This window comes from Nipponia nippon, unplaced genomic scaffold (genome assembly GCF_047370975.1).
Source record: "Nipponia nippon isolate SJK-2023a ecotype South Korea unplaced genomic scaffold, ASM4737097v1 scaffold_1, whole genome shotgun sequence".
NCBI classification, from domain to species: Eukaryota; Metazoa; Chordata; class Aves; order Pelecaniformes; family Threskiornithidae; genus Nipponia; species Nipponia nippon.
Genome location: NW_028262290.1, coordinates 136,364,625 through 136,392,240, shown reverse-complemented (window position 1 = coordinate 136,392,240; position 27,616 = coordinate 136,364,625). Strand labels below are relative to the sequence as shown.

The window sequence follows — 27,616 nt, the reverse complement described above, 5'->3', positions numbered from 1 at the left end:
AAGTCTGTGGATCATTCCACTTCAAGTTGAAGTTAATGGAATTGAAATGAACCTTTGTTTAGAGTTCTCATAATTAAAGTGCAGTTACACATTTTGGCTGTTAAGTGTTTGGTTGAAAATGGTCTGCTTGGCAATCGTGACTTCAGTGGAGACCAATCTTTGACAGCCTAAACATAAGACATTTAACATTTTTGAACATTACTTCCACGGGTCTATTTCTAAAAGATGACTTTCAAATGCAATTAAATTTGGATTTGAGGCCAAAGCTGTGCCAGATTATAAAATGATTCCTTCTAAGTGGAAGGGAGTGTTGTGAAGACATACCTACCATGCTCTAGTTGACTTGCGGTTCTCAAAGGCAATTATCTTCTGTAAGCTAAATGAACACCTTTTTCATCTTGGCAGTTAATGAATTACAGTGAAAGCAATATCTTATTTTATTGGTGATAAAAGAATAGAATCCAGCTATTAGTGTCTGGCTAGATTTACATTGACCTAGCAGCAAGAGAAAATAATGACACTGTAAACTAAGGCTACTAAATGTTTTAATTTAATTCAAATAGAAGTTATCATAAATTAATACAGTTTCTTATGAAATGTTGATCTTTCTAGGTTCAGTTTTCATCTAAAGATTTGCATCCTTTGATGAATTTCAGATAGAAGAGTAGTTGCACTTCTAATTATGGGATTTAACCCACATAAAAAAAAATGTAGCTGTACCAGAGCTTTACACTCTACTCAGTCATTACAGTCATTGGCATTGTAGAGGCGTAACTGAAGGTGAGTTTTTGAACATTCTGTATTCTCTTTATGCAATGCAAATTTCATACCAGATACTGGCTCTGGGTTTCCAGGGCACTGAAAGGAAAGTCTAAAGGTCTGAAATGAAGATGTGAGCCAACAATGACCATCTGAATTGAGCCGGTTCTCTGTTGATGCAGCAATTACAGTATGGTATCCACCAGGTTAGTCTTAGTCATCTAATCATTTTTCAGAGACACACTAAACTTCTTGTTAGCAACTCCTCATCAGAGTATCAGTCTGTGCTCCGTTACTAACAATCTCCACAACAGATGCTGTCACGCTGTGACAACCAGAAAGTGAATTTGCTCTGATAAATATTCCTTCTTACTCTTAAAGCTTGATGAGCAACTTCCTGGCTTTGAATTGTGATCTCTGGTGCAAACTGGATCATTTAGCAAACAGCCACATAACTGAGAATTCAGGAGTAGCCATGTGTGTAGCCATGTATTGCTGAGGATTTATACATCTATGAACATTTGTTTAATGCTAAGTCCATCTCCACACTGCTGACCTGACCAAATTTTTTTTTCACTTTCTTGAATTTGTCATCTTTGTTTAAATCTCCATTTATATCTTTGCACATTGAAAATTTGTTCCTGTCCTTATTTTATCACCTATAAATTGGAGAAGGACTAGTAGGAGAGTGCAGGAAGCCAATAGCACATTTTTAAGTCATACACTCTTCCCCATCTCGTAGCATGAAAGAAAACACTTATAGCAGTTTCCTAGTGTTTCGCCTCAGTGGCAAAAGAATGGCAAGGGTCATTCAGCAAAAAGACTCAATAATGGTATAGCAAAGGAAATTTAAACGTTCCCCTTGTTATGAAACAAGAATTGTCATTTAGGAGATGGAAGGAATTACAGCCAAACAATTTAGCACTCTCTTGTCATTATGTAAAGGATAGTAATGCCAAGGATTTCTGGCAGGTTCTGAGTACAGTGCTTGTAAGGAAGATTGCTGCAGCCAATGCATCCGTAGAAAACAAGTACAATGTGATTGGGTGAGAAAAAAGGATGGGGAAAGAGGTTATAAAACGCAGAAGTCACAACAACTTTTTTGCCTAAGCAGTTGATAGATATGTAACTCTTCTCAAGAAGATACATTTTTCAACAGATGTATATAACTAGTGGTTCTAGTCTTCCCATTACTTTTCTCCATCTGCCATCATCTTCAGATACCCTGCATGGTAAGAGAAATGAAAATCCTGTAAAACAACTAATGTGGGGGAAATGACTTTCTGAATTCTATGAAATTTTTCATTTGTCAAAGAAAAGCTGTATTGTAATTGTTACACAGCATACAGAAAATAATCTGTGCTCCTGATGCTTGCTATGTTTTATCTGAGCTTTTATGATTACTAAAGAAATATAAGAGAAGTCTTTTTCATGCTGCATTAGTTACACAGTAGAAAGTGTTACAATAGCATTGCTAGTCTGTTTCCCAGGTGACAATACTTCACATTGGTTAGAGGAGAAGACAGTGATTTCTCTGTAGTAAAATTAGCAGAGCTGAAAGTATTTTGGTAAATGTTACCTTTAAAAGTTACCATTAAAATGATATATAATTAGTAGCCTTGGAAAATGCCATCCTTGTAATAGAAAGTGAGTTATCTGAAATCATGTAAATAAAAGATTCTTCTGGGGACATCGTTGTCCTGTAGTGATCAAGACAAAAAAGAAATATAAATGATACAAAATCAACATCATTAGAAAAAACAAATGCATCAAAAATCTGACAGCATTCTAGTAGTGGAAAAGAGGGGAAATTTAGGAGAGTAAAGTTGATGTTATTAAGGGTTTAAGTTTGTAAAGCTATTGTTTTAAAAACAATAGGCCAAAGACATAACAGACATGGAAATTGTAATTACCATAGTCAGAAATTCTTACGGGTTTTATTAGTTATTATCAGATGTGCTGCCTCTGTATCACTAACTGTTGCTAAATAAAGTAACAGCATGGAAAAGCACAGCTATTCTCTGGTTATGGCAACATCATATGCCAACATTAAGAGTGGGAAAGAAGAAAAATCCTTGTAGGTAGAACACTACATTCTTCAATAATTCCATTGTTTCCTAAATGGACAATAGCCAAGTGGATTGATAAATATACCTAAATAGAGACCTCTTTTTGAGTAAGATCTTAATTTTAGCTTCGGGCTAAGAAATGGAAAACTTTGAGTCATGCATGGTTCTGGATAATAAAATTTAACAGTCAAATAAAAACTAATGCTTGTAGATGGCTCTGTGCTACCAGCTGTCATTGTATATATTGCAAAACTCACAATATCCTTGTGGTCTCCTGTAGTCCATTGTGAGTCTATTTTGAGCCCACTTTTATGCTAAAATGTTTCTTCTAAGCAGTGTAGTTAATATTTCTTTAATTTTTTTAATGTTTTAAGTAAACACCACATACATTTGTTTAGAAACCCAATTATAGGAAATTGTTTCCATGAAACAACTGGACAAGATGATTTTATGAAATTATAAAAGAAATATGTTGATCAGTCACACAATTAAATAAGACATTAAAGATTTATATTACTGCAAATGTTCGAGAGATTTTATTGATTCAGAATGCAACAAAGGTATTTGTATGCATTGTTTAAAAATGTCTGAAGATCCTAAGTGCTTTGGAACTATAGTACCTAAAAACATTGCTTCAAAGATAGATGCTACAATATTTTTTAAGTTGAGATGCTGAGAGCAGAAAACTATAAAGTAAAATGTGTTAAGTGTGCAAAAATTTTTTACTGCTGTGTCACTACTGATATTTTACCAGAATCTTTTCCTAATTTTTTTTTTTTTTTGCGGGGGGGGGGGGGGGGGCGGGTCTTTCACTCTTTTCCTTTTCTCCTTTGTAATACTTTTATGATGTCTCAGTGTTGCAGCCTACTGCAAACAGTGTTTTTTAATAAACAATAATCTTGCCTCATCATATAACAAGCAGTAATAAACAGCTTCTTACTGATGTCTGAGAACTGACACGATGCTACTTCATACAGAGATATCACATGGAGATACTAACTCTAGTACCAAAAGCAGTATGATGATATTAGTGCCATAACATGCTTTTCTTGTAAAACTACTAAACTCTGCTTCTTATCACAGGAAATTAATTTAAGTGCAGGACAGTCCTAGTACATCTATACAGATCCTCATTCTGGAGATAACTCAATTGCAGCTATTTTGTTTTCTTCTTTATTGTGAGGAGGTGCCCAGAACTTAAGATGGTGAATAGTACGTTTAAATGTGCTGAAACTAGCAGAGGAGATAGGAGGAGAAAGAAGACAGAGAGAGAATGCCTGGGACAGCAAAGAAGGCTAAGACCATACATTTGCTTATGGAATTGTCACCATCCTTATGATCATGTGATAGCTGCCAGCTTTATAACGCTTAGATGCAAACTTTATGCCCTTTCTAGTTGCACTCACCTAACTATAAGATGAAATTAATGATGTGTACATGAAACATTTGGTTTAGTTTACTAATATTTTACAAGTGTATTCCTCTTGTTAGATGATGTGTGTTACAGGAATCACAGATGTCTGATGTTGCTTTAAATTTTCCTAGCTGTAATAGCTTTAATGAGCAGTGAACTTTAATGAACTTGAAAGAACAAAAAGAATGCCAAATGCTTTGCAGGATTTTTTTTTTCCCCTAACAAAAAATAAAAGTGACAGTGTCATTGATTGGATACCAGATGACCGTGTTCATGTAACATAATTGCAGTAGCAGATAAAGGCAAGTCAGGGTTTGGTCTCCAAAATATAACTTAATGCATTCAATAAGAAATGGTGTCCCAAAAGCATTCATGCCCCCAGTGCAAGCCTAGAATGAACACAAGAACAGAACCAAAAAAGAACAGGAATGTAGGACACTCAGACAGTTACAGCTGTCATCTTCAGCAATAATGTCATACTACCTGCCTGGCCATCAACTGTTTGGTAGCTGTCATGAAAAGTGGAGTTTTGAGGTGACTAAGCGGGATGTCAAGGTCATTCTGTTGCAGATGTTTTAGAACACTTTGCCCATGAAGGAAGGAAAAGTCCTTTGAGTTGATAATCTAAAACAAAAGCTAGCAAAATGCAACAGGAGGTTGAAAAATCTACCATGCTGCATCTTGCTCAGACAAGAGGGAATGAAATATCTGTTTTTGTTATTTTTCAGTTGACTCTCTTTCCATCTCCTTTTCCTCTAAATCTTCTTGAAAATGGTCTCCTATATTGTCTTCTTCCTCTTTATACCACTTAGTGACTAAAAAATAATGGGCTTTAAGAGCAAAGTGAATAAAATGGGAACAGCCACACAGGTCAATGAGTAACATTACTTATGGCCTGCATCATATGCTTTTTCTATTAATGTTTTGGGGGTTTTTTTGGTTGTTGTGTTGGTTTTTTTTTTTTGTGTGGGGTGGTTTTTTTAATGTCTCCATTGAATGTTAATGATATTTCTTGATCGTGATTGTTTGTGTGGCTAAAGAGATTGATAGCATCTATTTGTATCTGAATGGTATCAACTGGTTGATCTATATATGTATCCATAGATGCTTTTGTACTTCTGCTTTACCTGACAAAAGATTGAAGACAACTCTTAAATTTCACAGAAGACTACAGCACTACATATTTAGCGTTCTTTGAGATCTTTTTGTTGTGCTCTAAATCAGGTTAGGGATAATAACTTCAGCATAATCTTTATATACACTGAACCAAGCATGCACACAGTATTGTTTCAACTGTTTGGATTCTGTACAGCATGTGGACAAAGAAATGATGAACACCAAAATTAATAAGTAATGAGTTCATGTGGTTGAACCGATAAACAAGACTATTGCAGCATGCAATCAAGTTTATTATGTACATATACAATAATCTTGGCAAATGAAATGCTGAGTAAGTAAACTATTAGGAACCATTTGAGACTGTTTTGCATTAATTTTTTATTTTGTGTTTGTGTGTGTGAAACATTTTTTCTAAAATTGTCTAAAGTCACTTCTAGAATGACCTGCTGTGCTGTCCAACTGGCTAAGTGATTTCTGTTACTATATTAAACAGTTTAATGACATTTAGAGAGGAAGAAGGAACTGTGTGGCAGTGCTACTTTACTCCCTCCTGGAGCCTCACAAAATGTCATTTGTGTCATGCTGAGTGCTGTTTATTTTAAAGTAAGAGACATTTACAGGTTTGACTCCTAAAGTACTTTGAGACAGCCTACTAAAAAGGCACAAACAAAAAATAAATAGAAGAATTGCATGATTTTAATGCAGCATCACCAATTTCCAGCAGCTGCAGAACCACCCTATTGTATTTTGTAAGACTACAGAAGGCTGTTTCAGACAACAAGATGTTTTTCTATGTCTTAGCGTGTGGTTTCACAATAAATTAAAGCAGACCTAAAATTGTGGTTCTTACTGAAAGGGCCACCTTAATTGCATGATGTTGCTGTTCTCCCTGCATTGGTTCAAGTGATTGTGTGTAGTAGGGTTGAACAGTAACTCTTCATCAGCAAAACATAATTTAGTTTTCAGTGGGATCAATGAGCATATTCAACTGCCTAGGTGGCTATAGTACACTTCTTTCTGCCCAATAATTCATACCTTATATTTTCAACTTCCTGAACACTGTCATATATTTCATATAAATATACTTATATCAACAGCCAGCAAAAGCTGGGGGGCAGGGGTGTTTTGTTTGTTTGCATTGGTCTGGATTTGTTTTGGTTTTCTTTTTGTTGCCTTATTTTCACTAGGACATTTTTTTTTTTCATGTGTTGCACAGTGCTCTCCATAATGTTTCAACTGGGAAAGGATTAAACTGGAAGAGCCAATAGACTTGGTTGCTTTTTTTTTTTTACTTGACAGTATTACTTTTTACATCCAGAAAATAATGCAGTTACAACACTATCTATGCAGTCAATAAGCCTCTGCATCTCAGGAGGTGTATTTTTTCTCCTTTATAAGTCATATAGAACGTAACAAAAGACTTCCTCTGTTTTTACCATCCTATAGAACTGAGTAAAGAATGAAAACCCTGTGGAAGAGTTCATGGCCGTTCAGGAACAGCTTATAGAAATAATTTAATAGAGAATGAAATTCAACATCCTCCATCTGTTCGCAGCTGATTTTAGGTATAGAAATTTCTATTAATATCTCACTGAGATTACTTTTTTTACCTGTGTGGTTTCCCCTCAAAGCTAGCTGATCACTTAATTTCAAAGTGAAATTGGGGTGTTGCACATCTGTGTCTTTCTAGGGCAGCTCAGAAAAGCTATATTACCAATGTGTTCTCTTTGTGTTTGTCTTAATTACTAGTTCTTGATTGTGAAGTGTTGTTTAGCACCATGTGGAGGTGAAAGCATTTAATTCAAAGCATTGTAATAAATATAACAATTTACAGCAGTGCTTGTGGTAAATGTGATATGCACACTGATGAACTGAAAAGAACGGGAAGACAAATATGATGGTTGTAGTAGAGTGAATGTGAAGAGGAGGAAGGAATTACTTAAAATGTTTTGGTGCAAATACTATACACTTTTGAAGATCCATGCATGACACTGATTGTAACTCTCCTGTCTTCCAGCCATTCTCATCTCTATGTTATCATCAGCTTGAGGCATGTTTTCATTGACCTATGATATTGTATTCCTACTTGCTTTTTGAGAAAATATGCTTACATTTAAGAGCCTTATTGTTTGCACTGTTTATACTAAGAGGAGAAATACCTCCACCTCTGGATCATTTCTCTGCTCAATATTCACTGGCTTTTGCTCTTTGACAGTGTCACCATTGTGAGCAACAGGGGTGGAGTGACAGAACTGCTTCTCCAATTTACAAACCTGAGTTGTAATTCACTGCAAACCTGTAATGACTTATCACATCCATGACGTCTCTTAACTGATATGCCTTGTGATTTACTCATGAACGTTTAATCACGTGTAGCCATGTTCTGTTGCAAAATATATACTGCACAGTTTTAATGGGGTTTGAAAACACATGGCTGTTGATTTCCTGCTGGAAGAACATTACTATTGTCAGAGTGATGTTGGAGCAGCCAGCATTTTACACTGTAATAGCCAGAGATCTCAGGGAGAGAAGCGTTCACAGTTGTTTTAATTTTACTGGAGAATAATAGGTTTTTAATTGACTAAATAATATACTTTTAACTGACTAACTTTAAATAAGAGGTGAAAGATAAATTTCTGCCTCTTTACTCATTAATTTATTCCTATTTAACGTTTACTTGTGTACTCACAGTTACTGTATGTAAATAGTATTGTGAAAAAAAATGGTTATAATGAACATTTTCTGTTTCTATTAAAAAATTCTTCACTTTGATTACTTCAAATGGAAACTGTGCTTAAGCTGGAAAGGAAAAAGATGGCTCTATACAAAACTTTGCCAAAATCCCACTTTCTACTCATGATCACAAGAGTGTTTGAAATAGTTACAATACGTGAATTATGAGACTTCACTTGTACTTATTTATATGACTATATATATATAATCATGGGCACAAACCAAGCATGCATTTTTTCATGTGGATTATGGCACATCCCCTTACTCTCAAAAAATAGACTGCTCTGTGGCTGCATAGACACAAAATCAAACCCTTCTGAAGACAGGTGAGCAATCCAAATGCTGGGATAACAAAGTGCTGTGATTTAGGAGATTCTTTAACTGCTACTGGTGGTTGTGGTAAGGGACTTCCAACTGCAGTTGTCTTGATTCATCATCACATCCAAAAAATTAGTATGACTGAGCATAAAATGCCTTTGAAAACTGTATTACTTTCAGTGAGAGTGAAAATCTGTCCCTGTGAAATACATCACAAGATTATTGATAAAGCTGAACATCAGACCACCCTCATAGCAAGTGGCGAAAGGTGAACTCCTCCATCAACAAGTACAAAGCAAGTAAATTAGGATTTTATTCTCAGCCATACTCTGTAGTGACTTGCCTTTTCTATTAACCTTGTGATATCTTAATGTTCACACCTCTCCCTTGGCATGCAGAGTGTTCAGAGATGCACCTTTGACATTCTGCCTGTTTGTGTTATCTCTACTAATCAGTGGATTGATTTTTGTCTCCTTCATAATTCTCAATCTCAGAAACAGCAATTCAGATAACTATGTTGATATTTTTTCATTGTTTCCACAATAAGAATCAAGACACACAAATAAACCTGGGTGGAGGGTGTAAGTTATATATTTTATATGTGCTGTGCAAATATATGTGTTTATAATTTCCCAGCATTGCAAGTATATTGGGGCAGCTGAAACCACATTCATTGCTTGTGAATGTTTCTAAGATCAGTAAACAAAGTATTACTGCAGCAAATTCCTAACTTTTATTTCTATTGACTGAAAGTGAATATGGATCCAAATGAATGGCTCACATTTTGGGAATGAAAAGATGTCCCATAATGTAACTGCAGTGCTTAAATGAAAAGAAGAATATAGTGCATGTGATGTTTTTCAATGGCTAGCAGTTGCCTAAGAAGATAAACTTTTTTTCTGTGACAATTCCTAAGTCAAGTAATTTTAGATTCAGCCTCTAATAGACTGGTATTGATTTTTGCAGTGTTCAGTTTTTGAATCACAAAGCATGAGTCAGAAAGTAAGATGGATGTGTACATTTTGCTGAAATACAAGGATTAAACAGTCAGACAGGAGGACTTGCAATATGAGAGCCAGTTGCCTGCATCTTAGGGTAATCTGGCCTCCATCACATATTAAGATTTAAGTGAGGTGATTGGTGGTATTGCCTGGCTATGCAATTACCCTAATGGAATAGTTGTGCTGGTGCTGAGAACAAAGTCATGCGTGTCCTACTGAAAGGAAGTACAAATACACAGACCTAATAATGAAAATATATTAGGAACCCATATACCCCAACCAATGCTCTCACACCCCAAAAGATTTTGTGTATTGAACATTTGCTGACGTATAGTACATAACCTGATCCTCTCTGTGGCAAGGTTAGTAATGCAGGTAGAGTAAAATGGTGCAGCTAATCACAGTTGTCTCAACCACTAAGTCCCTGATTGTGTTGAAACAGAAGAAACATAATTAATTAAATGAAAATGATAATTTTGAGTGATCTGATATGGGAGCAGTCTGTCGCTTCTGAATGGAAGAACTTTTAGTTCCCTCTTACGAAGAGATATCTGGAGATTCTGTAAGCTGAAGAACTCTACTAAATTGACAGACATCTGCCACTTTGCTTTTCTCTCTCCCCTAATTCTGAACTTATAGAAGAGATTGTGTCTACATGCTTATCATTGGGATATCACTTGTTCTTAAATTCTTCATATCAATTGCTTAAGTGTTATTTTTGACAGGTTCCAACTCTTAAACAATATATATTAACATTGGTATGCAACCATTGCATTAGCATGCTACATAGAGTAATACATTAGCATTTCATGAAGCCTCCATTCCTCCCTGTATCTGTGAGAAAACTGGTTAAAAGCCTCTAATGTTGACTGAGTTTTTGTGCTGTTTTTGTTCTTGGTAAAGGACCCTCATCTTACTCCTACAGCCATCAGGAACCTTACACTATTATACACATATATTTTATGCCTCCTTATGAAGATATCACACGTGAAAAGACTTTTCAGATCATAGTCTAAAAATAAATTTATCCATAGAAAGTATGTCAAAGGAAGTTTGTGTTGGAGATATAAGAATTTCTGTCAGAAGATTTAAACAAAAACTTTGAGGTCTCTAAAACTTCACGAAACTGGGAATCTAGTTAGATATTCATCTTCTTCCTTCATTTTCTGTATTGTCTCTTTAGAATGAAGATGAACTCAGTCTTGGTCAAAATTAATATAGGTAAAAATTGATGTCTGTCTATCCATCTACACATATACAGAAAGTTTGTATGCATAGTAGATAGTCCTAATAGGCACATTAATCAAAATTATATCATTACTAAATATAATTGTAGAGTCATAGAATCATAGAATAGTTTGGGTTAGAAGGGACCTTTAAAGGTCATCTAGTCCAACCCCCCTGCAATGAGCAGTGACATCTTCAACTAGATCAGGTTGCTCAGAGCTCCGTCCAACCTGACCTTGGATATTTCCAGGGATGTGGCATCTCCACCTCTCTGGGCAACCCATTTTCTGTTTCTGTTTCACCGCTCTCATAGTAAAAACATGTCTTCCTTGTATCTAGTCTAAATCTACCCTCTTCTAGTTTAAAACCATTATCCCTTGTCCTATTGCAACAGGCTCTGCTAAAAAGTTTGTCCCCATTTTTCTTATAAGCCCCCTTTAAGTAATGAAAGGCTGCAATAAGGTTTCCCCAGACCCTTCTTTTCTCCAGGCTGAACAACCCCAGGTCTCTCAGCCTTTTCTCATAGGTGTTCCATCCCTCTGATCACTACTCCTTAAGTAATTTACTACGTTTATTGAAAAGCTAAGCGATTCACTGGCTGTGTGTAACATAACTAGTCCAAAACAATTAGATATCGATATACTATTTTAATAATTTCTCAAGCTATACTATTTTTGCAAACTCCTGGACTGATTAAACACTCTACTGTTATGCATCAGAGAGTAGAGAAATTCTGATGCCATGAGACTAGTAGTTGCTATGGATACTTTCAGTAAATGTGTATGTCTGAATTTCACACCAGGTAGAGAGTAAAACCTACCTCTAGTAGCAAAGTAGAACAGAAGGTAAAGCTTATGCTACAGTGTGTATAAGATACCTCTAATTTCCGTTCTCAGGGTGGAATGTTCCTGTACTTTTCCATTGTGCTGCTTTCTTCACATATACAAGAAATTTGATGATCAGCATTCAGGTAGGTGGCCTTAGAGTAGGGAGTCAAAAAAATCGTTTTGGTTGGGAATTGCTGTGTTCCTGAACTGCTGCTTCACTCTGAAGTTACAGTAATGTAAATAATAGAGCCAAATCCAGTGTTATGACTGGGTCATTTTGGACATTTGATCAGATGAATGATTATATTTTATTCCAACACAAATTTTGTTTCTTATTTGAGTGGGCCTTTGAATGTTACTCTGACAGTGCCCATCTCTTCATCGTGGTAAGCTTCAGGTAAAAGGAACCTTTGTGTCTTGGAACTTGACCTCAGTTATTCCAGGAGACAAGTGTTTAAATGCCATGCCAAAATACCTCCAGAGATTAAACAGTGCCAGTAAAAAAATGGAATATTTCAGCCTGTCATATTTTTTTGAAACACAGAAAGAATCACAAACCTGAACTGAGCCCAAAGCTCGAGCGAAATCCTCTTTTATGGTATAATAGTTCAGGCTTCAGCTTTGCAGTAAAAATGTCTAATGTAGTTGATGGGACTTTAATTAAATAAAGATAAGATCAATCTCCAGTGTTTACAAACATTCTTGCAAGTACATTTTTTTTGTGAAAACCGAAGAAGGGACACTATGCATTTCATATGACACAGAGGACTTTACTCATTGCAGGTTTTTAATGGTAAAAGATGCTTTCGGGAAAAGAAAGTAAAATTAAGGCAATATATAGAGAAAGCACTGAACTGGGGCTTGGAGAATATAGGTTCAACTTCTAGTGCACTGCAAAAACTTAATGCAAGTAAGTAAGTTTAAATATTACTTTTCCTCATTAACCTAATATGTCCCTCTCTTGCTGCCTTTAAAATATATGCCATGTAAAGATTTGTGCTGTCAGTCCTCTGGGGCAATATGATACCACTATTTGGATACAACTAGCTTACATGTCTAAACCTGACATCAAAGATTTTCACTGAAGTTAGCTGTTCATTTAGCTTGAATAAATGCCAAATTACTGCTTTTATAGTATTGGAAGAAGATACTGATAGTGTAACTGCCTTAGGTGGGGAGTGAAGCATATGAGCGAAAACATGGATAAGAGGAATTGCTGTAGGAAAAATGAGAAGTGGAGAAGTTTGGTTAGTAAAGAAATATGTCTGTTACAGATTGGAAATACATTGTGCTGGGAAGAAACATTCCTCAGGAATCTAAACAGAGTTGTGGACCGTAATATGCACGTAAGCCATATCAAAGAGTTTTCAGTGTTTTATCACATGAAATTCAAAGCAATTTGACATTTCTTTTGTCACGTTTATTAAAAGATTAGGCAGTTCACTTATAAGATAACATAACCATAAAAAAAATGGAAATATCTTGAAAAAGTTAAACTAGTCTGGCTTAGTTTGGAAAAAGTCATTTTCAGTGTGAAATATTGTTTTCAATGAAATTTCAATGAAATGAAATGTTTTTCATTGAAGCAGTATTGATTCATTTTTCTCTAGTCCTTCTCTCTGACTTCTCTTGGTAAGCCCAGGATATGCTGCTAATGCAGCTTCAAAAAGACTTTCTTTTTAATGCCAACAGATACCTTCAGGAAGAGAAAATATAATTAAGACAATGTATAGAGACAACATGGAACTGGAACCTGGAGGATACAGATTGAACTTCCAGTGCCTTGCAACACCTTCCTGCAAGTGAGTGAGTTTAAATATTGCTTTTCCTCAATGAAGAGAGTACATCCCTATCTTACCACCTTTAAAATGCAATGCATCATCATAAATTGTTTCTTTATAACTAATAATTTTCTCTTCCCCACCTCTGGTCTTAAATTTGAGACTTTGATGACACAGAAAAGGATGTGGAAATAATTTTGTTAGCTCTGTTTAGTTAAGTCAAGAGATTTTGCTTAATAAATCACCCTGCTGATGACATTAATATTGAACTAACCAGCTTGAGGAGCTGGATCAATCGTGATCTTATTTGATTTACTATAGTCAACTTACAGATGAAATCAACAGAGCTAAAATCTCTTAAAGGTGTCACCCACAATTTCTAAAAAGATTATGTGCTCAGCTTCAAAGGACAGATATGGGACTTTCATCAAGTCTGTTTTTTCATTTTCCAGCTGAAAGTTAGGAGTCTATTTGTTGTGTTCAGCCAAATGGTACTTTATTTCAGGTCGCATTAGTATGATTTTTCTGCATGTACTATTATGTATACATTCACATCACTTTGCATTGTGTTAACTAGAGATTTTATCTAAAGAATTGGTAACATCTAATGGAAATAAGGGTCAAAGTGATTAAACTGCTAAGCCGGAGTTGGAACACGTGGAACAGATATGCATCTAGGTGATCTAAATCACATACAAGAGTGGGCAAAATTGAATTGTCATTTAATTAACACATCCTTCAAACCCACCTTCTCCAACCCTATTACTCCTTTATGAACTTCCACATCAGACATGGTCCTTGCAGAAGAGTGCATGTGGGTGGTGGTTATGTAATATATGGCTTATTTTCTGTTATAACTCAAGATGTTGTATTTTTTTGGATTTGGAATATGTGGATGAAATATAACAGAAGTCAGGACGTGACCCTTCAACTGCCCGAAGGGTTTGTATTTTTTATATTTCTGCTTAGAATTAGAGTGAAGCACCCAAAGGTAGTGGTGTATGAGGGAAAACTAAGAAACAGACTGTGAGCATAAGGAAACTTGGAAGATAGGGAATTAGAAGAAAGATAAAATAAAAATGCTTTTCTGGGAGAAGGAAAGAATAATGACAAGGGAAGCTTATGTTCATTTGATCATATTTCTGTTGATAGAAATTTAAGAGATTCGTGGCAGAGAGAAAAGTACCATTACTGGGAGAGAGTTTAGGTGGGAGAAATATCTTCTGAAACTGTAGCTTCACTGTAGGGAGTAGTCAAGTTCTTTAGCTGAGAGGATGGTATAAGGGCAAACAAGGAGAACAAATTTTGTGACAGAAATCAGTCTGGTGTCACAATTTCTGTGGCATAACTTTGAAAACACAGGCAGGAAGGAAGTAGGAATTGTATGTTAGAGGTTGGCCATTGGCAGGGTAGATAACATCTAATAAGGGAGGGAGTCAAAGGTGGAAGGAAACCTTGAAAGTGTCTGTTGTCATGGCAATGGACAGATCAGAGATCTGATGTCCAATCCTGTGTTCTGATGGTCAACACACCCTGCAAAACTGGGTGGAAGGACTGAGCACTAGGAAGGGGACGCTCAGCAACACCTGAGAGAGAAGGAGCAGGAGGAATAAAAGTCATGTCTGGTGAAGATCAAGTTGCTAACGTCAGTATCTCCAGACACCTGGCTCTTCGGGCTTATGTTGAGGTTACAAGCTGGCCCACATTCTTGTTTCTGAGACCTCATGACCTAAGAATGCCTTCCATTTTCTAAGCCAGTGAACACTGTTGGCGCTGCCAAGGCCGGGAGGCAAGTGTCAGCTATGTCTGTTTTTGAGGCAAACCACTAGGAAGTCTTAGGTAATTCAAGTCTTAACCAGAAAATAAACAAATTTTGTAGAATGAATTTGAATGGATGGTAGGGATGTGGGCAAATATAACATTACATATAGTCTGTCTGTTATAGTCTTAATGAGGTGAAGAAAGGATTGTTGTATGGTTCTAACAAGATGCTTAGTTGTTTGCTGTCCTCTTGAGCCTTGTGGTTGCCCCCAATATAATGGTAACCAGACAACAGACCTCATTAGTGAAATCTGGATCTTTTCCACTCCCAGGCCACATCTTTGCTATTTATTTTGCGTATTGTGCCAGATTGAGCCCTTTAGAAGGAATTTTACATCCCACTTCTTTTACTGGAAGCAATATTCCAAGGCGTTCCTTTATAATAAATGAACCTTGGTGTAAGTACTGATTTTTATAAGACCGGAGTTTTTATAGTAGCGGGTAAAGTGATGTTCACATTTCTATTACAAACCTCGTTTGGGAAGGACTTGTAAATCTGCTACAATAGTATCCTCATTTGAGGAAAAAAGGCTAGGATACCAGATAGTGCTTGTATTCATTAGACTTTTGTATTTGAGCTAACTGAAAGGGCCTTTTTCTCTAAAGGCGCCTGCTTAATTAGATAATTACACAGTAAACTGTAATGGTTACTGTAATTTCATCAGAGGATTAATGTGCTGGGAGTTGGAGCTATTCTTTGAACCCTGGAGATGATTTCTACAATCAAGAGTAGTGGCAAATGGACAAGTCATAAGGGAGATATTTGCATTGCTGCTGCCTGTACTCTGTCTCTCAAGTGAATACGTTTGTTCCTTTTCTGCTGAAAAGGAGTTTACCATGATAGGCTGTCAGTCCAATACCTTTTAGGCCAGACTGGCCCTTTTTGGACAGTGTGCACAGCTGCATTTTCTTGATGACACTAGAACCAAGAAATCTTTCAGGAGAGGAATAAGGAGATGGATAGTACCTCATCCTACTCTCTGGGTGTAAACAGTAGTTCGTGTTGTACTCTCCTCAGGTGTGTGCTCTCTCTGTGCTCTAAAGAGGACTGAGCACATGGAGTTGTATGCAAGCCTGACCTCCTTTCCCTACTGCTCTAAGACAACATTGTTTGACTAGACTGGTGAATTATATAGTTGTCACCAATGCACTAAGCATGAATGATTCAAGATGGATTTAATTTTACACTACTGAGAGTATCCTTGGAAGACAGATGAGCAGAGGTGGGGTGCAAGTCAAACCCATGGCACCAAGGTACCAAATCTGAGGCAAAGGGAATACCAAGCATTTAACTGCTTTTGCCGTGTTGAGTGTGATGTGTGTCTTTAACTAGCATATGGGCAAGAACAGTCAAAGGAAAGCAGATACAGGCAATGTGGAAGGAAAAGGGAGCATGCAGTATACAGAGAAATCCATGCCTCAGCTCAGGCAGGCAAAATAGCTGCTGTCTCGTGACAGGTGTCTAGTGTGTCCCCTCAGTGTTACTTCTCCCAACAGATTTCAGAAACTGTCCAGTGTTTCAGGGCATAAGGGTGATCTTTTCTTGACACTGTTGATTTTCCCTTGCCAGATAAAACGTTTTGAGTGTTTTCCCCCAAGGGGAGGCCAAAAAAGCACTTTTAAAAAAAAAAAAATCCGAAGTTTGGACAGTAGCTACTTCTGACTCTCAATAAAAGGGATACAAGACTTTTTTTTTTCCATTACAGGTATTGTTACCTTCTCATATTCCTGTTTACTTAACTAGTATGAGTTTACTCCAGTTTACTTATCTTAAAAAGGTATGATGAAGTATGTCAATATAGCAAAACCAGAATGCATCACTAATAGTGTATTAGTGAGTCTAATGTCCTGTACAGTGTGCAGGAGACTAAAAAAATGTGTTCCTTTCATCATATATCACTAACAACTATCAGAATAAAATAAATAAAATAATAAAATCCAGATGTCCTCAAAAGAACACAACAGATTCAAAGGCTAAATCCATGCACAAGCTTTCAAAAAACTTGAAGGCTAGGATACTTGTAAGCACTATTTCTAGTTAATATCTTTCATTTTATCTGAAGTATTAGCTTTGGATTTTAATTGCCCCACCTCTTCTTCGAAAAGAGAAAATGCAAATAAAACCCCCTACACTAACACAGAAGGCCACAGAGATTTATTTTTTATAACCTGGTACAATTCTGAAACATTTCAGTAATTTAAAGCAGCTAAGTGAGCCTAGACATTTTTTCTTCTACAAATCTTGAACTTCAGAGATCTCTGCTTAGAAGTAGTAATTCTATTTGCTGTAATAAGTTTTATGGCTAGATTTCTAAAGGATGTAATAGCCACATTTATAAGAGGATAAATACGTTACTGTCAAATCAATAATGGTAGTTTTCTGTGTAGCTGCTTAAAATAAAGATATTCATCTTGTGCTTGTGAAAAGGAAGTGCATATTTTTACAAAATACCTAATACGTCTTGATTTGAATAATGACCTTAAATCAGTTCATATATTCCCATGTGTATGTATTTTTAGCACAGAATTATAAAATCCTTTTTACTGTTAGGTACAATTTAGGTTATTTTTATGTATACCAATAGTTTGGAATACTGACCTTTCAAATCTTTAGATTTTAAAGAGGCAGTAGACATAAGGACTGTATTATTTAAGCACTGTAGCCTTTGAGGCATCCATAGTACAACGGGGTTGTATTCTTTGAGATCAAAAGGCCAGAAGTTCTGGAGTAAGCACATCCCTCGTGGATTAATTATAATGAAATTACTCATTTGGAACACTGTGCCAGAGCTTTGACACTATCCAAGCTGCAGTAAAAATTTCATGTGAGCTTTCTTTACACTGGAAGAAATGCTGCATTGACAAAAGATGTTTTATTTATAGCAACCCTGTCTATGCAGGAGAGGAAGAGCTACTGCTCACATTTCGAGAGTCAGTATTTTCACTGTAGCATGTAGTTATCCTTCAGCTACATTACAGCTTTGATGCTTAAAATAGAGGAAGATCATAGGAAAAATAAAAATGCACTTAGCTATTATCTTCATAGCCCTCAACTTTGAAAGATGTCTTGAAATCTGGAAACCCCCCCTTTTAAAGATTATTAGTTTCAGAAGTGAAAGGTGATACAGTATCTGAAAAGGAGAATCTGGGCATTGTGAAACATAATCCAGAGAACAATGGCATTCTTGAAGATTCCCAGATTATCCCCAATCTGATGAAGTTGTTGGGAATTGCATCAGACCCAAGTGTAATATAAGCAAGATGGGTATGTCTGTGGGTTAGCATCGAGACTCCTCGTCTTTATGGCTAGAGTCTATGCTCCTAATTTCCAATGCAGCAGAAGTCCAGCTTAGCCTGTTTTATATGAAGTTGTTTATGCAACTCAGCAAAAGTTCAAGAGAAAAAAACAGAGTCTGGTCAAACAAAACACCTATTAGTATAGCCCACGGATTGAACTGAATGTTTCAAGCAGTTAAGGGGAACATAGAACTTGGATAGACCAGAATTAGTATGCTGGAAATTGTTAAAGAAGTACTAGAACAAACTATTTTTCTGTCTTTTGAGTTCTCCCACCTTGATTTGATTTGTAGTTTGAAAAGGTTAATTCCTCTGCAGTCTCTTGGACCATATAACTCCCTGGACTCTTATCCCACTCAACTAAGGGTGACTACCACTAAGCTGGGAAGAAGAACCAGGTGGCAAACTTATGCAGCCAAAGAAGAAAAGATTTGAAGAACAGCTGATATATGAGAACTATGCTATCCTTGACATGATGTTGTCTTTATTCTCCCACTTTTTTTTAAATGAGGGGAGGGTGTGTTGTTTCCCGCTTTTATTTGCCCTAGATAGAGTCAACATTAACTAATCAAGAGAGCATCTTGTGACTGAGAGTGGTGCAGAGCAAGGGTCAAAGCAGCCTCAATACTAGTGCAGAATTGGTAGCTCAGGCAACATGGCTGTGCTGTGCTCTCCCTCCAGCAGTGAGTTCACACTAGAGGCCACACCAGGCCACCGGCACCAGAAAGAGGAACTTCATTATCCTTCAGTCTTCTTTTCTTCTATTTAGCATTATTTTTGTCTTATTTTCCTCAAAGGAAATAAAATAAATTTACAACAGGCATGCTGGTTAATCCCAAACTGTCTAGAAAGAATAGTATTAACTATTTAAAGTCTCACATGGGACTTCTTGCTTAGAAGAACTCTACACAGGTAAAGGTGAAGATTAGCAAAAATACAAAAAGGAACAAAATGCATAATGGGAAGTTGGTATTTAAAAGGTCTCTGTAGACAAAGCATCTAACATTGTTTAATGTTAATATAAACGTGTTTTCTCTCTGGATTCTTTGGATCCATTTATTCTAACCAGGCTAACACACGACCACCTGAGGTAGATCACATTTCAGGGCTAGGGATCCAGTAGGGACAGTGAACTGTTTTGTTAACATGAATCATTACATTAAAGTGGGTGAAATACATTCAGCTCCCAAATATCTTCTATAGTTTTTGCCCTTCAATTGCTTTCAGTGAACTTTATGTAAGCTAAAGTGCCTTTTCTGAGAGGTAAGAGAAAGAGATGATTGGAGTGAGACTGTACTAAAGACTGTATCTACTAAGAATGGTATTTCTACTGACAAAGGGTATCATAAAGCACATTTTTACACCTATAAAAATCAGCCTAGGGAGTGCTAGCAACCAGGAGTGCTGCAAACAGAGTAGGCACGTCAGCCAGGGCATGGCGTGTCAGTTTGCACGGAAGGGCACACAGGAAGGGTGTGGTCACCCTACCATCTCAAGAGGTGAGTTCAATTGGTAGTCATCACCCTCTCAGAAGGAGCTTAGCTATGGTATCCACCCATTGGAAAGCCATGTCCTTTGCACTCACTAAAATGCATGTGGCAACCCAGACAGAGCTCCTACAAAAACATGCAGCCACCCAGGTCTCAGGCTGCAAATTGTGCCAGAGCCTTTAACTGGTAACGGATGGCAGTAGTGAGAACAGCTGTGTGAGGTGTGACCAGGTGGACAATCTGCTCAGCTTGGTGGCAGAGCTACAAGAGGAAGTAGAAATGTCAAGGAGTATCAGGGAGTCTGAGAAAGAGATAGACTGGTGGAACCATGCTCTGCCTTCCCAAGACAGAAACAGTCACCAGAAAAAAAAAACAAAATCAAGGGGATCCTGTATCATCCCCCCACCAGACTGAAGGCAGTAGCTTAAAGGAAAGGAGTGAATGGAGGCAAGTCCACACTCAGAACCACAGGTGAACCTCCTCCTTGCCCACCTCACCTTCCCAGGTACTTCTGTACAACAGGTATGAGGCTCTGGATGTGGAAGGCCAGTCAAAGGATGATGTGGATGATGGTCTGTCTACACCAGGGTGTTGCCGTGGTCAGAAAGGCCTACTCCCTGTATCATGACCACCTGCACCTGGGTTGAGGCAACTCCTGGTATCAACATAGGCTGGGGGATGAAGGGATTGAAAGCAGCCCTGTGGAGAAGGACTTGGGGGTACTGGTAGATGAAAAGCTGGACATGAGCTGGCAATGTGTGCTTGCAGCCCAAGAAGCCAATTGTATCCTGGGCTGCATCAAGAGAAGCGTGGTCAGCAGGTTGAGGGAGGTGATTCTGCTCCTCTGCTCTGGTGAGATCCCACCTGGAGTGCTGTTTATTAACTTGTGCAGTACCAGTATTTGTGCTCATATTATAATTAGTGCTGAAGTCTCAGCACTGTATTGCAGCATCTCTCTCTCTCTCTCTAATAATAACCTGGTTGGTTGTGCTGGAATCTCTGACAATCTCTGTAATTTCATTGACAAGAATTTAGAGGCTGATGGAGAGAGATATTGTACCAGCGAAGTTCAGATTTTTTTATGCTGTTCATTTAAAAAATAAGCAAGAACTATGATTATAGAAATTTGGAGGTTCCAGCTGAGTGATGGGTAGGCCATTAGATTGCGTGTTTTTTATGGCTGGAAATGAAGAATGCTCAAATTTCACTTTGAACAGGTTTGAATCTGTGTTTATTTTAAATTATAATGGGGCACTTTAGGTAAACTAAATAAGGAGTCCTAGAATTATGGACGAGTTTCCAGAACTACAAGCAAATGTAGACAGTGAGTATGAGACAGAAAATATAATTCAGATTATAAAGAATTTTGGAAGAGCTGAGTTGTTATAATTCCAGTTTAAATACAAGGGAGCTCTAATTCTTTCCAACCTCAATTAAGTCTACACCTACCTACACTTTTATCAGTTTCAATCCCTAAATCACTTCTCTCCTACCAGCCACTTGTCAGTTAACCAAAAGCAATGCAGAGTTTTCCTTAAGTTTCCTTACATTTGTGATCATGAACTTTGCTATATAAAGTATGTTGTCTGTAACATCAACTTAAGCAGCCTGCAGTTTTGACAGAAATCCCAGCAGATTAACTATGAGTTATGTAGGGAGAAAATTTCCATATAATCATGGAGGATTAGTTGAGATGAGGAAGCAAATTTGACTTATTTTGAAATCCAAATGAACATACACAACTGTGACTGTACCTCCATGAAACTTTCATCATCTTCCTCTTGGAAGTACCAATTATTCTACAGCTTTATTCAAGATTTCTGTGTGGCTTCTGAGGCAATATTGATGCTTCAGTGAACCATCTATATTGTTTTACTTCAAAGGAAAGCAATAAAGTAATTCCAGACTCTGGGATCTTCTGATAGTCTAGGAACCCCCTGCTGAATAAATGTACAGCCAAACCATAATTAAAGTCTGTTTGAAAAATTGATCTATTGGAAACAGTATTCTGTAATGGAAGTTCAGCTTAGTCTATCATGATCCCTGTGGGAAAACCATCAGTGGGTTCTGCCAGCAAAAGTCCCTGGCTGGCTTGTTAAGTGCTAAAATGACATTTGTTATGTAGGTAATAAAACTGAAAAAAACTCAGAATTGTTCTTCATAACATGCTTAGGAATCGAATTAAATAATTTTACAGCAACTGTATGATGTTTAACAATTTTTAGGTGCCACTCAGTAGTTTAGAACAATACTTATTTGTACACAGTATTCCTGAGAACAAACACATTATCCACTTGCTTTATTTAAAGAGGTCCTAAGCTTGTTTTAAAGCCAAAAGACACCTATTTTTTCCAGTGCAATCCACTCGTCCTCCCCATGCAACAAGACACATCAGCCTAGGACTTGCTATTCAGGAGCAATGGACTTAAACTTTATTTCTGTGTGATTTTGATAAGTGGATTCTGAGAGTTTTGCAAAGGGGATTTTAAATCATCGCTTCATGGAGAACAGTGTAGAAACATCTCAGAAAGCACTTATGCTGGCATATTCATGGTGGAGTGCTGCAGTATGTGAAAGAGGGACTTGTTAAGGTCCAGAAGTAGTAGACCTGTTGCCACAGAAGTTTAGGTCTTGCCTGCTATGCTCCTATGTTAAAAAAAGCTTAAAGTTCTTTACAGCCTGATCCATTATATGGAATTTTAGACAAGACACTTGTAAAAACATTTCTTAGCTTAAAATTAATTTATGCCAATGAAGAATAAGCACAAGATGTTCACATTCCAGTTGGCTGTCCCAGAATTGATTCAATGTCTCTCAGTATAGTTGGTAAAAATTAATATTGTGATAGTTTTGGGGGAAAGGGCAAGGGAAAAACCAGGCCTGGGGGAGTTAGCGGGAGCTCTGGACTTAGGTTGGGTTCAGGGATTCAAGGAAGAGAATGGAAGCCAATCCCTTTTCTCTCTCCCTCAATTATTAGAATGATTTCTGTTCAGGATTCAGTATCCCCCTCTACTTGCCATACAGCTATCTCCTTTTTCACATAGCTATCTTCCTTCTCACCCCTTTCAGTTAATGTGCAAGAACACCCCTCCAACTCTCTTTCATTTGCTTCCCAATTTGGTGTAAAGGGATGAGGGATAAGTTCTGTCTATCATTTTACTAGAGAGAGGGGACAAGAAAAAAAAAAACAAAACCAAACAGGAGAGGACACTCCTGCATATTCCCTTGCTAACAGGATAGGTAGAAATCTGGTCAGGTGGTAAGTTATGGGACAATTAAAGTCAGCTTTCCTACAGATAAACAAAATCTGCCATGCCCTCCTGTCTTCTCCTCTGTGCTGCTGGATTGATGTTTGGGCATAAATAATCACAGTTTAGGAAATGACTGATGAGTGAGACTTGTAATTTGATGGATGTTGCTGCTGTTTGAGTGAAAGAGAAGCAACACCTCAGGACAGCTTGATTCAGCTGCTGCTGCTTTTGACTAACCGGGTCTGGGGTGAAGGTGGATGAACACTAGCAGCTGGCTTAGGGTGGGTGCAAACATTTGTTTTACTGCTATTGTTGTTCTGGCACATTAAGTGAAATAAATACAGTGGCAAATAGCATATTTTTGCTAAATAATTACATGCCCACTAGTGGCTGTATTGTACAGACAACACTATCAAGGTATCACCTTCATAAGCAGAACTGTGGCAATAGTACAAAGGATGTAGGTAGAACAAGCATTTTTGCAAAGGATCTGTGTATAAGGAAATAATCTGTTTAATACTGCTAAGAAGCTCATCTAGCATACTGAAGTCCCAGTCTCTAACCAGTGTATTTAGCTGTCATATTTAAACATGGAGTTTATTATCTCTATTCAGGGCTTTGCAAAGGGAGTTGAATTGCAGTAGAGCCATACTGACACCAGGAGGTTATCAGCATTACTGGTCAAAGATGTATGAACATGTGTTAACATGTCTTACAAAAGCTTTTTAAAAGTACAGTCAGTAAACAAAAAAGGGACAAAATAGACCTGAAATGTCCACTTGCATTGCAGATTTTTTTATCCGATGTTCTATTTTCAGGATAGATATCCTTCTCAGGGTTTTAGCTGAAAGCTTTTCAGCTAACCCTGCATACCATGTAACCATGAGAATGAGGACTACACCTTTCCTTTGATAGTCATAATAAGGTGGGAGGTATTAATAGAAAAATCTCTGCAAGAATAAATTTGAGGATCCATTCAAACAAAGGAAAGGTGCGTGTCTGATATTCTAAGTAATAAAATATTATGGAGAGGTGGTTCTCCTCACTTCCAAGGCTTTTTATCTCCCCTGTTAATTAAGGTGTGCTGCAACTGGCTAACTTCTAGCACATCTGTCGAGCCTTTGTTTCTGTTGCTCCCTATTGCAAAAGCAGGAGAGATCCATTGAAACAATTATTAAATTGGAGCTCTGCACCACTACAAACCCTTTTTTGGAAATGAAGATGGCACAGCAAATGCCTCTGGTGGTAAACACTACCCAAAGTCAGCTACACAGAAAATAGGCGGCATTTGCAGAGGCAACTGGTCAACTAATCAGACCCCTCAAAGACTGAAGCAGCAACTGTCAATCAAGAAAACAAGATTACAAAATGAAATGTATAAATTTATGAGATGGACAGAAATGCTTTGGGATTTAGGGGAAAGTCAGCTCTTTTCCTGGGGGAACTCTTGTCTGCATAGAAACAAAAACTCGAATGTAGGAGTTTATACCTTGGGTTTGAACACAAGCAAAACCTCAGGAAATCATCCTGGATTTCTTTGCTTAGAATCATAAGTGTAGGGCTCTGATATCATCTTAAATATCATGTCCATCTAACTCTGTTCTGATCAACAATAATCTGGGCAGTAAGTCTTAGTTCTTAAGTAGCAGAGTAGATGGAACTACAAATCTGTTTCAGGTCATGAAGCCATATCTCAGCTAACTAGTCTTTTCAGGGTAAATCAAAGAATATAAATGAGTACTACAACTGTTCATTGTGGGTAGAGACTACCAGACTTATTGATAAGCCTAAATATTGTTGCGATGCACCAAATTTGACTGTAAATTGCCTAATGTGTCATACAGGGCTTAGAGCATTTTCTCAGTGATGACTTGGTTGTGTCTTTGAATACTGGTTTGTAAAAATATGGTGTTTTCTTTGGTGTTGCACACTGCAAAGCATTGCTAAGCATTATGACCCTATTTTTTTTGATGGGTAAGTTGAAATTGCTCTGTCACCTGGAGTTAAATTAGGAAAGGCATCTGAATGTCAAGTAGCTTTGTTGGTTGTTGCAGGGAATAAATGTGAACTATTAGTATCTGTCAAAGACATGGGGGATACAGAAGGGGCAGACAGTATATGTACTCTGTTTTTATTGAAATGATGGTATGTTTTTGGAGGGGGTACTTGCACTGAAGTGCAGACTCTGTGCAATTATATAGCCCTAATTCCAGCATAGTATTATTTCATTGTATTTGTGCTTCATAACTCTTTTCTCCTGGGATTTAATTGCAACCACTAGCTCGAAACCTTCCACGGCGCTGCCACTAGGTGGTGAAGTCGGCTAACAGTTTGCAAATCAGTGTGCTCTCCTGCGTGGGGAAAGACTTCGTCGTCCGAAGGCTGGGCGATGCTCGCTGGCTCAGCGGGGAAGGGGGCCCGCAGACCTGGGGCTGGTTCTCTCCGAAAGAGTAAGTCCAGTCTGCATGGGAGGTCAACGTGAGCCTGCTGCTGGAATGGGCTTAAGCTGTACAAAATGAAACTTCAGCTTCCAGTTATTTCTTCTGCACTTTTTTCTGATTATTTGAGAGACTCTAAACTCCTTGCATGAGATTAATCATAATCTAGATTCTAGTAGAAAAGTGAAAACGAGATTTGAAGTAAGACTACTTCTCTCTTTCACTGAAATCTCTCTTACATTTAAAATCTATACTGTAAGATCATGGTCCATAATTTGTCTCATTAAAAAAAATACAAATAAAAAAGTAGAAAAGCTGGATAATTCCACACACAAAACTAAATGCTAGCTGCTTTTCCTAAACTGTCTGAACTCCTTACTTTTTAGAGACAACCAAATGTTTAACTATTCCCTCCTTTCCCCCATCCCCAAATCACCTCCTCTCCCCTACCCCTGTATTTATAAAAAAGTGGTAACAAAAAATATGGGGAAAAGAGAAATATTTTTAATTTTATGTGTTTGGGGGAAGTGGAACATAGCAAAGGAGAATTTAGATGGAGAGGATTAATTGTCAGTTTTGTATGGAAACATTTCCATTCTTCGCTAGTGTGAGGTTAACGGTTGGACTCGATGATCTTAAGGGCATTTTCCAACCTAAATGATTCTATGATTCTATGAAAATCCCACTGTGCTTTAGACACCACTTTTTCTCTTCAAGTTTCCCAAGTATTTAACAAAAAAAGTTATTTATTTTCATTTTTAATCATAACTAGAATGAGTACCCAAACTACACTTTTTGATAGAACAAGCTTTGGGAAAACATAGCAGTGTTTAACAGGAAAGAAGTGAGAATTCAGCTACAGGTTTGGGTTTAGGGGAGCTAGAATGTATAAATGTTGGCTAATTGCAGAAATATTTGCATGACTGCGTGAGCAGTGGCACAAAACAGAAAAAGCAGATCTTTTTACTGCCTAAAAGGTTAATCTTATAAAGCATGATAGGCTTGCAAGGAAAGCAACAATATTTCGAGAATAAATTGTATTTAAATATGTCCTTCTACGTCATAGTTCATTGTACCTATTTGCTAAACTCGCAGGACAAAATCCTAATTTTAAACTTTGATTTCCTCTCCTGTATTTTGTGATACTTAATTCACACCATTATATATATATGTGTGTGTGTGTAGTGCCTTTTCGCCTCTCAAATGAAAAAGATAAAACTTGTTTTCAAAACTAAACCCCAGTTCTGTCCGAGAACAGTAGAGTGGCATCTAATGTGCAAAGTCCTGTGAGAACGGGGCTGGGGGGAGAAACGTGTACTGACCTTTTTGTTTATTTGTTCAGCTTGTATATTATAAATCTGAAAAGTGAACAAGAAAAAAACCTTGATGGTATTTTAAAATTTTTAATTGGCCCAAAAATATATCATCAATAATCAAGGGTTTACATATAAAAATACAGTAACTTTCAAATTCATCGAATAATGTATTCTTTGCATATATATAAAAATAACTGAAAAGAACCCACAAAAATCAGAGAAAGAGGCAAGGCCAGATTCAAAACATGTAAACTATTGGGAGAGAAAGGGAAAGCATGAGCTGGGAAAAGCAGAGGTGAGTGATCTATAAGAATAAAAAAAAAGAGCTATGGTAGATCTCATACTACATACACATGTGAACTCATGCTGCTGCTGAATCTTTTTTTTTTTTTTTTTATTTCTCTCTTTTATTTTTACAGTTGTTTTCTATCAAAAACACAGAGACAGAAATAAGTTCCACTGCTGCTGCTGTTAGGTTGAAGAAGAAATGCAGCAAAGCTTTTCTGGTCCTGCCACTATGGGAGACAGGATGGCTGTCAAACTCTGTTATACAGAAAGCTGCCTAGCCCTGGCTGAAATTCAGCCAAAGTGATTTTTACATTTGAGATAAGCTGTAGGTAAAAATCAGGCAAAATACCACAGTCTTTCCATGTGTCAAGCATCTCCTCTGAAAAACAACCTTCCCAGCTACTACTACTTCCCAAATTTGTCTGGGCATAGCTAAGTTACGCAGTCTTAAACCCGTGTGACACCCA

At 37.3% G+C, this 27,616-nt stretch overlaps 1 long non-coding RNA gene across 1 annotated transcript in view; it reads left to right on the top strand.

The window, feature by feature from the left end:
• Window positions 1-27,616, top strand: part of LOC148057633 (uncharacterized) — a 366,117-nt gene that overhangs the window by 240,937 nt on the left and 97,564 nt on the right. Inside the window, exons 6-9 of the long non-coding RNA XR_015708086.1 lie at window positions 11,537-11,610; window positions 12,742-12,813; window positions 13,160-13,269; window positions 25,389-25,557. This is a non-coding gene — a long non-coding RNA (uncharacterized LOC148057633). The remainder of the gene's footprint in view (window positions 1-11,536; window positions 11,611-12,741; window positions 12,814-13,159; window positions 13,270-25,388; window positions 25,558-27,616) is intronic.